This window comes from Seriola dumerili, unplaced genomic scaffold (genome assembly GCF_002260705.1).
Source record: "Seriola dumerili isolate Sdu_G_001 unplaced genomic scaffold, Sdu_1.0 BDQW01000003.1, whole genome shotgun sequence".
NCBI lineage: Eukaryota > Metazoa > Chordata > Actinopteri > Carangiformes > Carangidae > Seriola > Seriola dumerili.
The window spans coordinates 6,748,190-6,765,533 of NW_019174258.1; positions in this window are offsets into that span (position 1 = coordinate 6,748,190).

A 17,344-nucleotide genomic window follows, 5' to 3' on the forward strand; every position below is an offset into this window, starting at 1 on the left:
TAATTTAGCAGACGTCTAATGTGGCTATCGGCTAATTGCTAATAGTTAAATGGCTAACGTTAACTTGTGTGCTGCCGGCCAGGCAAAAATAATAATGCAAAATAAATCCAAACGGCACTTTTACTTTTTTCATTTTCAAATAAAACAGGTTGCGAAGGTCCTTCAGCAGCAGGACTTGCCTTCTTAATTTAGTTTTATGCTGGTGACGCCAGCTCAGTGTTGCAGACGTCAACTAGCGTTCATGGGTTCAGCTGCTAGTGAGGGGAGGGCCTGTGTGCCTGTGTGCCTGCCTGTCTGCAGTGGTGCTGTATGAAGTTGTGTGTCAACTGGAGGAAGCGAAGACAGCACTGTTGGTATCGATACTGTTGCAAATGAGTATCTAATCCGATACTAAATTTTGGTATCGATTAGTATCTGAGTGTTAATTTTTTTGACAACCGTATTAGGAAGTATAATTTTTTATTGTCTTCACAATTTTAGCTTAATGTGTTAGCAATAATATGTAATAATAATATTTGCTAATTAGCTCTAGACATAGTACTAGTACAGCTGAGACTAACTGCCAACATTTGGTCAAAAAATGACATGCCACCAAGGCCCCCCCCCCCCCCCCGGGCAAAAATCAAACTGTAGGCTATGTGCTAGGAGTCCCAACTTGTCGCCCACCAGACGTCCAATTTAGAAAATTTTTAGAGTTGGATTATTCAAATGATATGTTTATCAACCGAGAAATAGTCCAGTGCAAAACTTACAACCAATTCAACTTTTGATGAACAATTACTCAGGAATTGGAAGACTAGAAGATTATTTGACCACTGACCTCTGTAGCTTTAACACTTCCCGACTGTGCTGACTTTTAGGACATTATGGATTTCCACGGCTTATATACATTTTATATACTTATGTCCATTTGGTATGGGTTTTTTTTTCCTTTTTTATTATTATTTTCTTTTATTTTATGGTTTATTTGATTTTCTTCAAAGACTGTGAGCATCTATTTCTGTGTGTACACATAATAGTCTCAAATAGACATAATTCCCTTTTTTTTCCATTTTCAATGGCTCATAATTGTCCTGCTCTGGATGCAAAGGAAAGATTTAGTTTTATATCCTGGGCCTGAAACAGTCTATGGATTGTCCCATTAAAATTGCGCGCCCCCCCCACACACACACACACACACACACACACTCATCCCCACACCCACTATACAGATTGAGAAACTGAGATCTTAATAATAGCAACTGCAGACGGGATTAAGTGAATAAACAGCCATGGCCTCTTTGTGCTACATGTGTACTGGGGTGTGAAGACTTTAACAGTGTGTAGAACAGCATGTTGAACACTGTGGTCAGTTTATTGGGCTGGTGGCGACACGACAGCCCAGGATGTCTGACTCTGACTTGTTTTCTCCACAGCTGCTTTCAGTGACAGCATCCTGCTTAAAACAAACTATTTTTGTCTCCCAGTGCAATTATCACCACCTGGTAATTTTGACAATGTTGACTGCTTCTGCTTTACAAAGCTTCTAAATGTTAATGCTGTCCTTGTGTGACTGCTGCTGCTCTGGAGCTCAGCAACTCCTCGCATTGCTTGATGTGTATCCAATTTAATCAAAGGGAGATACTGGGGAGGAAATAGTTTGTTTTCCATTTATTTCATACTATATAGAAATGTGGGATTTTATATTACAGGTAAGAGTCCACTTATTACCTCCAGCACATTTCCACACTGACTGCTTAGTGACAGATCCTTTTACATGACCATGTGTAGGTAAGTAGTTTAGTTTTGGCAAACAACTCGTGTGTGATGCTTGTCTGTCTTTTAAGTATGTGCTGTGGGGTAGTTATGTTAAAGTACTACCACTGTTGGTTCCTCCGCCGTCATTTGATTGCACAGTCTTCATGAATGTAGGCTACCCTGTTTAGAGTAGTCTTCGCTAACGCTGATCATGAAGTGGTGAAGCACTGATGTGTGGCAGTATAAACTTAGTGTGACAAGCTGGATGTATGGTGCATTCCTCTCTGTCTCATTTCACCGCTGTCATCCATCACGCTGCCAGAGTCCTGCCTGCTGTCGTGAATGATTGATGGGACTTGCTGATCCCATCTTCTGCACTGCCTTAATGTCCCACATGCCTGGATTGTTGGAGCTAATTTTGACATGAGCCTGTGTTGTTCATGCTGTAAACTACTGTACATGTATTTTTCTTCTTTTCTTAAAGCCTTCATTTTCTGGCAGTGAGAGCACATTTCACAAAAACAAATACAGTGACTGGCATATGTTCAGCAACTGTACCACATATTTTTGGAAATAAATTTATTGTTAATATTTTTCTAGGTTTGAACAGTATGTACAACATTATGTGGTCTACATTAACCAAGCTGGTGGTTCACTATCATATTTTTTTAAAACAAAAACTCTGACCTTAATATCAGATATGTTACTTGTTTTCGGAATTGGGAACATTTTATGAAAAAAAGTATATTCCCATACACAACATTGACATTTCAAGATTACATGGATCCCAAGAGCCTTTTATAATACAAAAATACTTATATAAGAACATAATATAACATAAACTAGTCAAGAGCCTTGCTAGCAGTTTAGTGAGGATGTATTTAAGCACAGCAGTGCTTTGAACTAAATGGTAATGCTAGCATGGCAATATGCTCACAGTGACATTGCTAACATGCCGATATTTAGCAGATATAATGTTTACTGTGTTGAGTGTTGTAGTTCAGTGTTTTAGCATGCTAACATTAACAGAAAGTACAGCTGAAGATGACGGGAATATCATTCATTTTGCAAATATTTGGTCATAAATCAAAGTACAAGTATAAATATTTACAAAAAAATTAAAAATTTTAATGGCAATCAATTGAATAGTAGTTGAGATATTTCAGATGATGCCATTCCTAGAGACACCACACCAGCCTGGCTAAAAATTGTCTGCTTACAGTAGCTGGCAGTGCTGATGGATGTTTCAACTTCCCAACCATAAAATGAGTTATTGTTTGGTTGTGGCTATAAAGTTATATAACATAAAAGAGAGTGTATGATGCCAAGGCGAAGAACTATTCAATCTAAACTTTATTTTTAGGGTAAAATGATCTCAGGTGTCCTTTAGATGAGGATGTGTATCATTCCTTTAGGTTGTGTGGAGTAGTAGTCCAAAGTTTTCAGATTTAACAAACATTTAAATTGGGGGCATGATGTGGAGTTTTGCCTGTGGCATTTGTGTTGAGTGTCTCTCAACAATTAAGACTGAAAAAACTGAAACAGCCTTCGTGAGTTCAGTAGAAAGCAAAGGTATTTTCAAACTTGCTGTTTCTTGAGGCCAGAAAAATGAGTTACATGTGCAGCTCTCAGGGGTATCACCATCCTACATTATGTAATGCAGTGATTCATTTCACCTGCACCTTTGTCCTCCTCTGCGCTGAACATAAAGCTTTCAGCAGTATAAACACAGTTTACATTGTAGGGAATAACAATAAAGTGGGTTAAAGTGTGATATTGTTGAGGGAAATAGGGCATGTTTGCATGTGTGTTGGCTTCTCAGCCAATATGAGTGAAATCCTCGATGAGACAGAGATAGGCTGTTATTTGGATGCAAAGCATGAAGTGAAGGATCTATTGATAAAACTCTTTAACCTTCTCATACCTCAGTTTGTTCATGTAATCTAATCTTACATTTTTAGGTAATTTAATATGAACATGAATAAGACATTATTTTCCTTTTCTTTGTTTTCTTCTCTTTCTGGCTTAAACTGAAAAACCACTGTTAGCAACATTAAAACATTCATTTGAACAATAAAACTTTGGTGAGTCAGACTGCTGAGTTCACCTGCTTCTTGCACAGACAAAAAGGGAGGTGGAGGAGGGAGATTTCGCTGTTTAACGGCAGTTGAGCAAGACAAAACCACATTTTCCCATTCTTTAGCATTTCCAACCCCATTTTAGTTGATCCATTGTTTCACCTTTTATCTGAGGTCTAACTACCAAGCCTGAGGGGAACTAGTCTACTTGATCAAAAGGTATTTAGGGACAAAAGAAGGAACATCAGCATCAAGGTAATTTTTCCCGAAGTGCAGATGCACTGGTTGACCCTGTGCTGTGGAAACACCAAGCACAATCCAGCAGGGGTGGAGATTAGGTTGGGTTGAATTTCACTGACATGAGCACGGATGCAACTTTCTGAAAACACAGAGAAAGATTTCTTCACTTAATATATATATATGAACAAGGGATCTGCTGCTGGCAAATAAAAGTAATTCACATATATTTCACACACATTTTTAACAGTTAGAGTGAGGAAAGGTTATGCAGTGTTTGACATACAGCAAAGATGAACTTGCCCTTACTGAACCGATACTGTCTAAGAAACCTTAAAACAATCATCCCAATTTTGAGTGAAAATTCAGATATTTGGGTGCCCCTGTGAGAGGAGACTTTACCCTCTCTCTGAATCGATGCTGTCACAAACAGTATGGTAGGAGCTATGGCACCAAGTGAACATTGTGAGATTATCAGGAAAAAATAACACACTCAATTTGATTTGATGATCCACAAATCAGCTTTCCTTATGTAACATCCGGTTCACACAGTTACGTTGTATTGCATAGCTACATGTGATAATCAGTCCTCTGATATAGCTTAACTAAGTGTTCTTTCACTTGTCACAGAGCTATAACAGTCATCTGAGGAGAAAAATTATGGATTTATTTTCCTACTTTTACACCAAAAATACACTCTGTCTTATGGTGTGTTGCTCTTGTGTTTGTACCCTGGTTTAAGTCATTTGTAACCTGCTTTCAATGCCACAAAATGAAGGTGTGTTAGTCGACAAAGTTACTTGAGTGATTTTCAGTGAATCTGCTGTATATTTAAAGCATTTGAGGAAAAAGAACAAAGCCCACAGACGCAGACATAAAGCTGTTTTATGGATTTTCATTGCTGATGTTGTCAATATGCTGAGCAAAATGGCCTTACATCAAGACCAGTCTCATTACAATAATGAAATGAAATCATGACATTGTCCAGATGATGTGTTTTCACATGGTTGCCAAGGTAACAGCCATTTTCTCAGCTAATGCATTATGTCCAGAATATAGGGATGACTAGATAACACTGGATGGTGTGCTGGATTATACCAAGAGCCTCTGACAAGGTTAGAAGGTCTAACATCAAATTGATTTTGGAAATAGGATAACTGCACCAGAACTGCACACACATTCATCTTCTAAGGTGATGTAAGTAACTTTCAAAATATGGATCATCTCTTTCTTTATTTTTGCAAACATGTTTGCTTTCTGTCTGTCTCTTCATCGTCCTGCTGTGGATGAAGTCACCACTGTCTCCTGGCTCACTCATCTTGGTAGGTTCCAGCGACAGACGATGTGGCTGACGGCTCCCAGCTCTGCATGTACAGAGCACAGACAATCATCCCGTCGCTTTGAAAAGGATGTGCAGTCCAGAATCAGTGAAAGCACTCCGTACACATCAAGTGTTGCTGATTCAGTTGAGCTCTCTTGTGACAATCTTTTATGGCCAACATGGTACTGAGCACATCCTGTGCAACACATACAAGGTGGACAGGATTAGACAGACTGTAATTTATAAAATGACAGGACAAAATGTGTGTAATTTCTAATCCAGTACATGATGTAGCTGCAGAAGCAGTAACAGTCTACGATGTCAAGCATGTCACATGAAGCTTGTGCTTTTCTATGCCTTTTAAGCTGTCAAACAGTCAGCTGCTGCCAGCTGTACTGCAGCAGCTTAAGCAAAGTTTTTATAGATGGAAATGTTGTGGTCAGTATACTTTGGTTCAACTGAAATTTCTCAACAGCTGTTGAATGGTTAGCTATGAAATTTTGTATAGATACTCATTGTCCTCAGATGATGAACCTTAAACACCACCAGCAGGCTGACATTTGTGGTTTGACAACCACTGGATGGATTGCCATGATATTTGGTGAATCAGGTCAAAATTTTGTGGCGTACATTTTCATAGTCTCTCCTGAAAGACATTTATAATATTGCAATCATAGTTTATCATGACAAGTGACAGAGGTGGCTCTGTAAAGAACAAAGAGAGTAGGAGAGAGATGCTCAAACCCAGCTTACTTTCTCACCTCCACAGCCCTGGTCAACCATGGTGTGAAGTGTGTGTGAATGTAGGACTCTCAATTTTGGAAAGTTACAGGATTTCAAAAATTCCATCAGGTTTGTTTGGAGAAGTGGAGAAGTTATAATCTATAATATAATTCAGTTCATCATTATCAATGGTTGGATTATGAAATTAACTATGAATGTACAACAAACCATTTAGACAACCAATGGAACATTTCAGCTGTTCCTCTGCACAAAATAAATGTAAATGTTCAGCACGAACCTAACGATGCTCCCAAAAGAGTGACTCTAAAAGTAGCATCCCAGATGTGGGAGTCTCCTCCATGGCAACTTGTCTTTACCAGGCCTCAATTAGCTGAGTGGCAGGACACATGGGAACCCCTTATCCATCTTGAGACAGGGCTCCCAGGACCAGAGAGGAGCGGATTGAGTACAGCAGGCTGGTACTATTCAGTAAAGCCCATTATTGTAGGTGTAACAAATATCCACAGTGTCTTTTCCCTGAGAGAACACATGGAGACAAATATTATGAAGGGTGGAACCAAAGGCAAGGTGCTGCTTTAGTCTTGTTGCTTTTCCCAGGGCTCTTCAGCTATAAAAGACGGTGTAATGTGGATAATAATGACTACTTAACACAGTCTGTCTTGTGTGGGATTTCGTTATTTAATGCCTGCATTTTAAAGTATCATCAAGCAGATGTTAGAACTGACAAAGCTATGAACATATTACAGATGCACAAAATACATTTCGGTGTGAGTTGTTGAATGACATAAAAAAAAAACTCCACAGAATCTCTAATTAGTGCCACGGGTGCTCAGCTCCGAGGCATCTATTAATATTCCTTTGGGCTTATTATTATTCTTCCGCCAAATTTTGGCGCGTAACTCGTCCCGCAGCTTTGAGAAACCCCCGGTAATATATACATCAAAACGTGCGTCTTGATCCCGAAAGAGGTGCTATGACTTTTGGTGTTAAAATTCCAATTTTTCCCAAAGTTATTCCCAAAATACTGGGAATAAATAATGCATTAGGAATGCATTGGAATTTTCTTTAAAAACCCACAAAATTTCACCTTTTTTCTACAAAATTTCACCTTTTTTCTGAGTCACCCAGCTCTCTCATACCTGCACGTAGAAATGTGATTCAAACTATAAAACGGAGGAAAACTTCTGCTCTCTCCAAAACACAGCAACTGTTTTTACATAACATGTAAACTTTTCAAACTATGAGCACTCAAAGGAGGAGTGGAAATCACTTTTTCTTCAAAGTTAGAGTGACAGCGTCAGTTGGCTAGAGTGCGTGAAGCAGTAAAAAATAACCTTTATTTTTATTTTTAACTCGAGCTCACGGCCAAACCGTAAAAAGGAGACAAATAATTCTTTCTGAAAATGTAGACATAGTTGTTGGGATTCATAAAATGTAACTTTGACAGGCAGGGTCTGCACAAAATTTAAACGGGGGTGCCGAGTCCGGCAGCAATACCTGTCTCACTCTCATTGACACCTAATGTAATCGTCTTTTTTTTTCAAAAGAATCTCACTCTGTCTTCGCACTGAGCTTACTCACTCATTTTAAGGAATATCTGAATAAAATAGAGACTGTAAGAAACTTCTGGCTTCAGTGTCTGTCACGGTGTTTTCGGTTTTTGAAAAGAAGTAACGGTTTTCTCATAATTTGCAATTGTTTTAAGCCATGTAGAAGCCAAATTCTGGGCAGATTTTCACATTGCCATGGCAACGGCAGCTCCTGACCTGTGTGCGTGTGTGCGTGCCTAGCAACCAGATAACCAACTCTCCAAGCTCCGCTAGCTTTACATTAGCCGCATGTTAGGTCTTAAATTACATTTAGTTAGGTCTTAAATATGTAAGTCCATTTACTGCTTCCTTTGTCGCTTTTCTTTTTGTTTTGTTAAATGAGTGAATGAAGTTGTGACGGTCTCCGCTGAGACAGAGGAGAGGAGAAGCTACAAGCCCTCTCTCGCTGTCACTTCTAGTCGCATTGCTCTCCTCCCCAGTAATGTTAAATTTAGCACCGAAAAAAACATAATAGTGGTAATTTAAATAGCGGTTCATGGGATTTATTAACCCTCAGGGGTCCCTCTGTCCTTTTTTGGACATTTTCTTCACTTTTCTTTTTTGATTAGCTGATCATTTTGGCTGTGTTACAGCTGAAGGTATGGATTTCTGCAAGAAAGTATCTTTTTTGACATATTTTTAAAATCTAATGTCAGTTACTGTTACAGGTGTATTATACACTGGTAACACATTTTGTACCCTCTTGGGTTCCTCGCGTCCAAAAAAGGACACACAAAGAAAATGCTATAAAATCATCATATATCAATATTTTTTTCTGCTTTTTTTTAATATATATATTATGATATAGATATTTCCCACATAATACATGATGGAGGGATGTGACATTGTTTTATATCAGAGTCTTTTATATCAAGACATTTCTCAAAACCAGAATATGATCAGGGTGACTTTTGAACACTGGAAATAAATCATGTACTCATCCCGGCAGTAGCCCCCGTGGCACTCAAAATTTCCCTGGAATTTTCTAGTATAAAAATATTGTTTAGCAGCTTTAATTTAGCCCATGTAATTCAAATAACATACTTACATTTGCCAAAGAATGCACCAGTGTTTTAGGTTTCTTCTTTTTAGGTATCTTCTAGAAATCCAGTTTTATCATAGTAGTGCAGGAAAACAAATCAATATACACATTAAAACATTACATTAAACTTTATGTTTCAAGCTTTTATTCTTATCTGCTGTCACTATTTACTCTATTTTGTTGAACTGATGGCAATATAGAATTGTAACTTAGGTACAAAACAAGATAACTCTACCTGCGTCTGCTCATTTGTCCCAGGCTGAAGAGGTTGTGTCTGGGCAGGATGATGCATGTTCTGTCCTGACTCAGAAATCCACCAAACTCTACCACATCTTTAGCTCTCAGTCATCTGCAGTAATAATGAAGTTGTTCTGCATCATGCCCTGGTTCATCAGCAGCAAGACCTTAACTTTCACATGCATGTAAGAGTTTAGTACATTGTCAAAAAAAAGCTGTGGTAATAATTCATCACCAAAATGACCAAGAAATATATATTTGCAATACATTTTAAAAAATATAAGAAAGCCTGAGATATAGCCCTCTTTCTTCCTCTGTCTTGTGCTTTTTTGGTTCATTTAATGTATCTTTCTTTCCTTTTAGAAAACCTGCCGTGCAGCTGTGGCAGTGTGAAGGCACCTGCCCTGAATACGATGACGTCTGTGGCCTGAGTGAGTCATCAAGACCCTTAAGTGCTGGAGGAAACTATAGCTGGCTGACTGTATCCTCCTTTCCCCCCAATAAAGCCCAGGATGAGGCAGCTCCAATCATCCAGCTGAACAACAGGCACAGAATGAGCGGTATTACATTCTGAGATAAGACACTGTGCAACTCTTTTGTATGTCTCTAGTCCTTCGACTTTCAAGTGTGATTACCTGGTCGTATAATACAGCTCTTGACAGGGCGAAGACTTTAATCAAGCTTCAAAGGGAACAGAATCACATGGTGGCTACGCACACTCACAGAAAAGAGCTCACTGATCTGTTTTTTTACTTGTTCATAAAAGCATAGAAATATGTCAGCTAGTCAGAAGGCTTTGCTCGGACATTTTAGTTACATATTGACAGTGTTGAAATATGAGCTGCTGAGTATGTGGTGAACAGTGACTAATAAGTGGATAAACTCATCTCTGCATTGATCAACACAATGAAAATGACTGATGACATTGATGTTGTTTCATGTTGGTTTCATTTCTGTTTCAAAGCCCTAAATCAATTTTCAGAACTTTTACTCTGACATCTGCATGTTCAGCCACACCAGTGCCTTGACTCCATGGATGGCGTTATCAGTCTGTTGGTCAGTCTCATCACTTTGGTTCAGACTGAAATATCTCAACAACTACTTGATGGATTGCCATGAAATTTGGTACAGACATTCATGCCCCCCTCAGGATGAAGTGTGATGTTTTAACTTTACAGTACCATCTTACAAGTCTAAATTGTAAGTTGTCCAATACTGCAACGCTAATTTCCATCATCCTCTGCTGTAAGCTACTTTGTGTTGTGTGCTGGTTGCTAAATAGTAGCTGTTGCTAACATGCATTGCTAAGATGCCGAACTTGGATAGTAATTATACCTGCTCAACATCAACATGTTAGCAGTGTCATTGTGAGCATGTTAGCAAGCTAATGTTAGCATTTAGCTTACAGCACTGCTGTGCCTAGGCACATGGCACATCCTCATAGAGCTGCTGTCATTTCTCTAAATCAATCTCAAAGTGTTTAAATGAAACTTAACTGTGGTTCACATTTGGCCTGATCCAAGATTGAACCAGTTCATTTTTGATTTGAGACAATGAAATCCCAAAAATGTTATTCCAATCACATTTCAATACTACAGCCAAATCCCGACTTGGATTTTAGTGGCATTCGATTCATCAGAGGGTGAAAGTCTGGTCACTGCATTACCCTGCTCCATCAAAACATGGTTTCAAAGACACAGCCCTTTCCTGGTCCCTTGATATAAATGCTTCAGTAGTCTGGTGTCTGACTTTTATTGGATCGCTCGGCTCCTGCTCCCAATTACCCAATCCTGTTTCAGTGTCAGGCGCCATTGCTGTTGTCTATTGTGTGTAGTGGCAGACCAGACTGATGTTTTAATCAGAAATTTTCCAATTATGCCAATTATGCTGTGAAAACATAGACATTAACCATCCCACCAATACTGAGATTTTGCTGTAAGCTGAATATGGTTGCTGGTGGAGTGATTGCAAACACTGAAAACAGATTCTGTGTCCTAGGTATCTTTTTCACTACTATTGCTCATATGTAAACCTTGTTAAATGTCAATAACAGAAGGGAATAGTCATGAATTTTTCCCTCTGAAGAGTCAACAACATTGACTACATGCAGACTCTAAGACTGCAGAATACTGATGTTATGAGGATGTTTTCCAGGTTGGGAAAACTCAGAGCAGCTCTTGTTTGACTGCTGTCTCTTTTCATGCGTGGAATGATCAGTCACACCTGTACAGTCACTGTAAAAATGGTGGCTGTAAAGGGCCTGTGATCTCAATAAAACACCAAACACCTGGGTCTGCTTAGCACCCCCTGTGTAGGTGTGTGTGTGTGTGTGTGTGCATGTGTGTGTCTGTGTGTGTGTGTGTGTGTGTGTGTGTGCGTGTGTGTGTGCGTGTGTGCGTGTGTGTGTGTGTGTTTGTGATGGCCCGCACACACACACACACAAAGGGAATGAAAAGCTGATTCCTGTCTGATTGTGTTTCTTTGTGGAAAAGTTTGCACCCACCTTCACTTTGAAAACAGTGAAAACAAATGTGCGAATCTCAGATGTGAACATAATCCACAGACTCTGCTGAATAAGCCTGCTTCGCTGTGGTCACAGTGGACTATTACCAGGTCCAGATGTTTTTCTGTTATTTCAAATTTTTGGGAGGAAGGAGGTAGTTTGAGCTAAGCTGCTGTACTTTACAGCCTGTGAAATCACCAGGTAGATTGTTTTGATTAAATCTTATCTGACATTGTGGTGTGACAGCTTCAGGGGCTTTTCATTTCAAGCCAGGTTACCATAGTAGCTTTGAATCTGTTTGAATCTCTTTTGCACGCCCCAAGCTGATGAAAACATGATACTAATTTTGTTATGTTTATCAGAGCAAAAGGTACAGTCTCATCAAAATCCTCAAGAAAGCAAATGTTTCTTTGGTATTTTGTTTATTGTGTTTGTTCTGTGGGCTATAACACATCACAGCAGATACAGGAAACCACCCTGACTACTAACTGCAGCCTTTAGTGAGAGAGAGAGGTCTTGGACCCATCTACTGCCAAAATGCCTTGCAAGTAACACACAGCCTTGAAATTCCTCCCCTTCTGAAACACTGAAGCTTTGACTACGACTTGATGCAACAATATGAGGATTCCTAACTGATCTTCACTCTCAGGTTTTACTCATATAAACAGCTACTGCAAATTCAGTAATGTTGTCAAAAAGAGACATTCATTTCCTTTTTCTGTTTTTTGTTGATGTTTTTTTGATTATTTTGTTTTAGTTTGGCTTTTTTAAATATTTTTTTATTTAAATCAGTTTTAGGTTTCAGTTTTGAAAGCACCTTCCTGTGTGCATGGAAACATGAAAAACTACTTTAAGATGATCAAAAATCAAAATAATAATACTTGTTTTAATTATCAAGAGCAGCTATTAAATTGGATTGTCAGGGAGAGCTCAGGGAGAGTGGGATGCCATATAAAGGTGGATATGTCAAGATTTTTACAGGTTGTGGACTTTTAGTTTGTAAGTAAGAAATCTTCAGTCATCTTATTATCAGACTACAACACTGTTACTCGTGAATACAAATAACATACTTGAAACTATAGCAGTGTAACAGTATAGAATATAGAGACATTTGCTTAATATCTTAGTAGCTTAATATCTTGTTGCTCTTTACAAAACGCTGAATGAAAAGTGGTTCTGCACACACAGTGTGTTGCATGTCTTGACACATTTGATAACATGTCTCAGCTTATTTGGTTAGACAACATTTTAACAGTTGATGTTAACAATCATGAAAGTCAGATATGCAAAAAAACCAAAAAAACAGTCTAGTGATCCAGCCAGGCAGATTTATCTGCCTTTTCTAAACGATCACAGAACATAGTGTGTATGCGATAGTGCTGCACATACAGTATGTGTACTTCAGAGATCATGCTCATTTGCAAACTTCACATTCAATATCAATTAACTGATCTCTACTACAGCTCAGCCAGCATCTAGCTCTCTCACAGTACCTACATCTTTTTAACCACTAAGGACAAGTGAAAGTGTCAAGACTACTTTTTGCTATACTTTATGTTTCTTTGTTCTCTGAACTTTATAATCAGTATATAGTCAGTCCTCATTTTACAAACCTAAAACAACCAATTCCAATTATTAAAATTTTTTAAAAGAGAAAGTCCAAATTTTCAGCAGCCTGTGAAAGCACTCTATAAACATGCTGTTGTGTTTGACACCAGGCAAAGTGTTAGTCTCACACAAAAGGCGTTAGTGTGTCTAACTCGATACCTTTCCCAAATTCATTAGTGCTTTCTCACTCTGCCAGATACGCCATTCCTGCTAACTGAAATAACTGTGTGTGTGTGTGTGTGTGTGTGTGTGTGTGTGTGTGTGTGTGTGTGTGTGTGTGTGTGTGTGTGTGTGTGTGTGTGTAATATGAATGTGAATATCGCACATCCTCTTGAAGTCTCAGTCTTTGAGTCATTTGCCCTGTCTTTGTGAACATTTTACTGGGTTTTACAGCCAAATGTGTAGTGTGTGTGTGCATGCCTGTGTTTTTGTGTGTAGCACTGAATATAGATAAACATATGCCATATGTGTTTACTTGTACGTGGTTGCTAATTCAGATTTTGCTGTAAGTTTCCTCATTTCTTCACATATGTATATGTCATATGTATGAAGACACATATAAATCTTCACAGACCAACATGTTCTCTCTTTGAGGCTGTGATGTAAACTGTATTATTTAACCTTTGGTGGTGATGTAATGGACATATTACACTTTTTCCAACAGCGACTGATCTGCACTGAAGAAGGGAAACATGAGGGATAATTGTACAATGCGAACAAGCTCTGCTTCTTGCCAGTTGCAGGTGTCCTCAGAGTCATTGACCTCAGGTGTGAAACGTCACTCCCAGGGGGGTCGGTGTGCATTAGCGGTCTCCCATGCAGCAGATGGTAAACCACAGACAATGAGTGGATGAGACAGATGAGCCAGGTAAGAAAGAGGGAGGGGCCTGAAATGTGTTAATCCCACTGCTTGGCTGTTGGAGTGGCAAGTTCAGACCTACAAGCATCAGTGGGAGGGGGGAAGGACAGCTGTATTTAAGTATTATTATACAGTATGCAGTTTTCTCAGGAGCTTAGTTTACAGATATACAGTGTATATGGTTAAAATACAAGATTTATTGGATTGCAGAGAGTTTCATAAAGAACAGAACAAACTGTGTTTTTCCAAATCTAAGGTTAATGGAAGTGAGGCATGACATAAAGAATCAGCACCACCTGTTCTCTGTTGACCGCCAGTAACCCCTCCCCCTCCTGTTATGTACTTTCATTCAGGGAGTAGCTTAGCAATTTAGCTAAATAGGCTTACTTGTCAGACTCATCTGCTTTGCCAACCTCCAACATCACTTGCTGGCTGTCTCACAGTTAAGGTCACACTTAAGGTGTTTAGATTTGCTGTCGTTTCAGCTTGGTCATGCTCGCTGGGCTGTGAGACACATACATTTGAACATATCAATTTCCTCTCCTGGGTTCAGTATCAGTTTTAGCTTCTCCTACTCCTGTTCATTCACTGTTGGACCACAACCTACGCCACAAAGGAAAGTTGGACAGACTGTCAAAAATGACGATTACTAAGCCCATTAAGGCCTCAGGATAAGCATCTTTTCTGTCAAGGCTTATTTGCAAACTGACCCACATTGTGATTGTTGCTTGGTTTTTCTTTTTCTTGTTTGTAGCCCCTCAGGTGGTTCACCAGACAATTTAGAATTTGATAAAAAAAATAATATATGTGTGGGATAGTTTCTATTTCTAGTTGTTTGAATATTCACCTTGTTCAATTTAATTCAATAATTTAGCTATATACTTAATATGGGTGCTCCTTTATGCCTACAGGATAAGCCTACAGTAAACATATTAAAATTAAATAGACAATTCAATCATTGCATTGATTGGTTTTTGACAATGAGTGTAACATCTCTGTGGTGTACAACAATACACATTCAGAATGTACATCTTCGCTTGTATTGATAGTAATAAATGTAAATTGTTAAAATAGTTATTGTTATTATATAAATTGTAATTTGACCTTTTACATTTAGTCATATCATTGTATAACTCAATTAGACCTCTAACACTATTAATACTGGGTTTCCATAAAAATTCTCACTCAACTTTGGCACATTTAACTGTGTTAATAACTATTTTCTTGGAAGCCCACGTTTTATAAAGTTTACAGACAGTGTGGTCTGTGGCTGTGAATGACATTTTCTGACTGATACACAGTGTAGTAAAGCACACGCAGGAGAGCCACAGCATTAAACTATAATACTTCTCTAGCATCCAATAGAATTGTGCCCAAGAGATGTCCCTGCTCACTGAGAAAATATAAACATGAGCTTAATCTGTAACAAGTAATATAAATGTTCTCCTTTTTTAGTTGGTACACTCTGTGGTATCTGAAAACAAGCTACATTTATTCTGATGAAGTGGATGGATGTCTTGCACTTTAATAAGATATCATTTCCCACTCATGTGTCAGTGTATCATTAAAGAGTTTGCCCTTTATTAAGAAATGTTGATCAGCTTGTTTGGTCGTTCCTGACCTGGTTGACTGCCAGTAAAGTCAGGTCAAAACAAAGCCTGCATATGCAGCGCAGTGACACACTTATCCCCATGTTTTAATTGACAGACATCAGATTTGTGTTATTGCATTTTTCAGGCTTTGCATTGGGATATTTCAGTAAATGGCTACCACACTTCCTCACGAAGACTCTTCTATCTCTGCTGAAGACATTTTGGCACAGCAGACTGGAACAACACGAGGATGTATTTCAGCTTTAAAATGAAATGCCTTTGTCATTTGACTTAGTTGTGTGAGAAGCTATAGGATGTGTGAGTTCATGAGCTGAAATGGCTGTAAAATGACAAGCTCTGTTGTGTAAATGACATTAACCAAGAGGGTGGTTGAGGCTAAATTATCAAAGACTTTCGTCTCCATTACATCCCCTCGCAAACTTGTTATTTTTCAGTGACTATACTGTGTATGGCTTGGGCATTTGGTTTGGATTTTTTATGTAAAGTAGTATTAATTTATTTTGTGGTGACATGAAGGCAGAGGAACAAGCTGTTAACACAACACTGACACATTATCATTTGATAGGGTTAGGCTACATAGTGAAGGTGTTAGCAAACAGTTGGCTATTTACATGTTGAGCAAACAATTCGACATTAGCATTAATTTGGAGTAATTCTCCAGTTATCTCTCTCCACCTGGCAAATGTAAGTCCAATATACAGTCTGCCTTTATCTTTGTTTTTGTCTCCACTAAAAAATTGTCTGTCTCTTTTGCCGCTATATGCTTCACTATGTTCACCAGCTAGTCACCAACTTTGTCTGTCTACCTTTTGGTGCAGGGCAGGCAGTGGACAGAGAGTTTTTAGAACTTCTTAGTTATTGACACTGATAAAGTGTTTTTTCTTTCCCAACATGCATTCTACTTGTATAGCGACTGATAAATGATTGAGCTATCTTGACTAAGGAATTCTTGTGGGAGCTGTCTCATTAGATTTCAATGCAGTGTTTGATGTAACTGATTATGATTTACTTCTAAATAAGCTAATTGCATATGTCTTCAAACCGTCACAGGTCAGGTGGGTCAGGAGATACTTATCTAATTGAATGAATAATGTTGTCTGCTATAAGAAAGCATGAATATGGAGTACCACCAATATTTACTAATGGCCTACCTCAGTGAAGAGTAGCATGGCCTCATTTGGGGATGACTTGGCATTTTATTTGGCATTGCTTTTTTTCATCTCCAAGCACGTTAAATACGGTTGTACAATGCTTAGTTCTAACACATCTGGACTTTGAAGTGTGATCTGGTCCAGTGCAGCTAAAGAAGATTTGCAGGAGCTCCAGATATTCAGAATCGAGCAGCTCGTCAGCTGTTCCTCAAGCTGCAAGTAATGTTTTAAAATTGTTCCGCACAAGGCCGCCATTGAATGGAATAATTTATCGTCATTTATTGGAAAATCCCTGAATAAGATTCCTTTTTAAAAACAGTTATTAAGATGAATAAGGCTTTAATGGGACGTGTATTGTTCTGTATTATTTTTGGAGGCTGGGTAGTTATGAACATAAATTCAGTGTGTATGCTGCTGGATTGTTGATTATAATAACAGACTTCCTTATACCTTCCAGTTTCTTGTTGTTATTCTAGTCTGATTTTCATATGTAGGCATGTGTATTTATATATGTATGCATGTATGTAATCTTATCTTCATTTGCTTCTATAATTTATATAATTTCATGACTTTGCTACTTTTTTTCTATGGACCCTATGGAGAGTGAGTGTTATATCAGAAACAG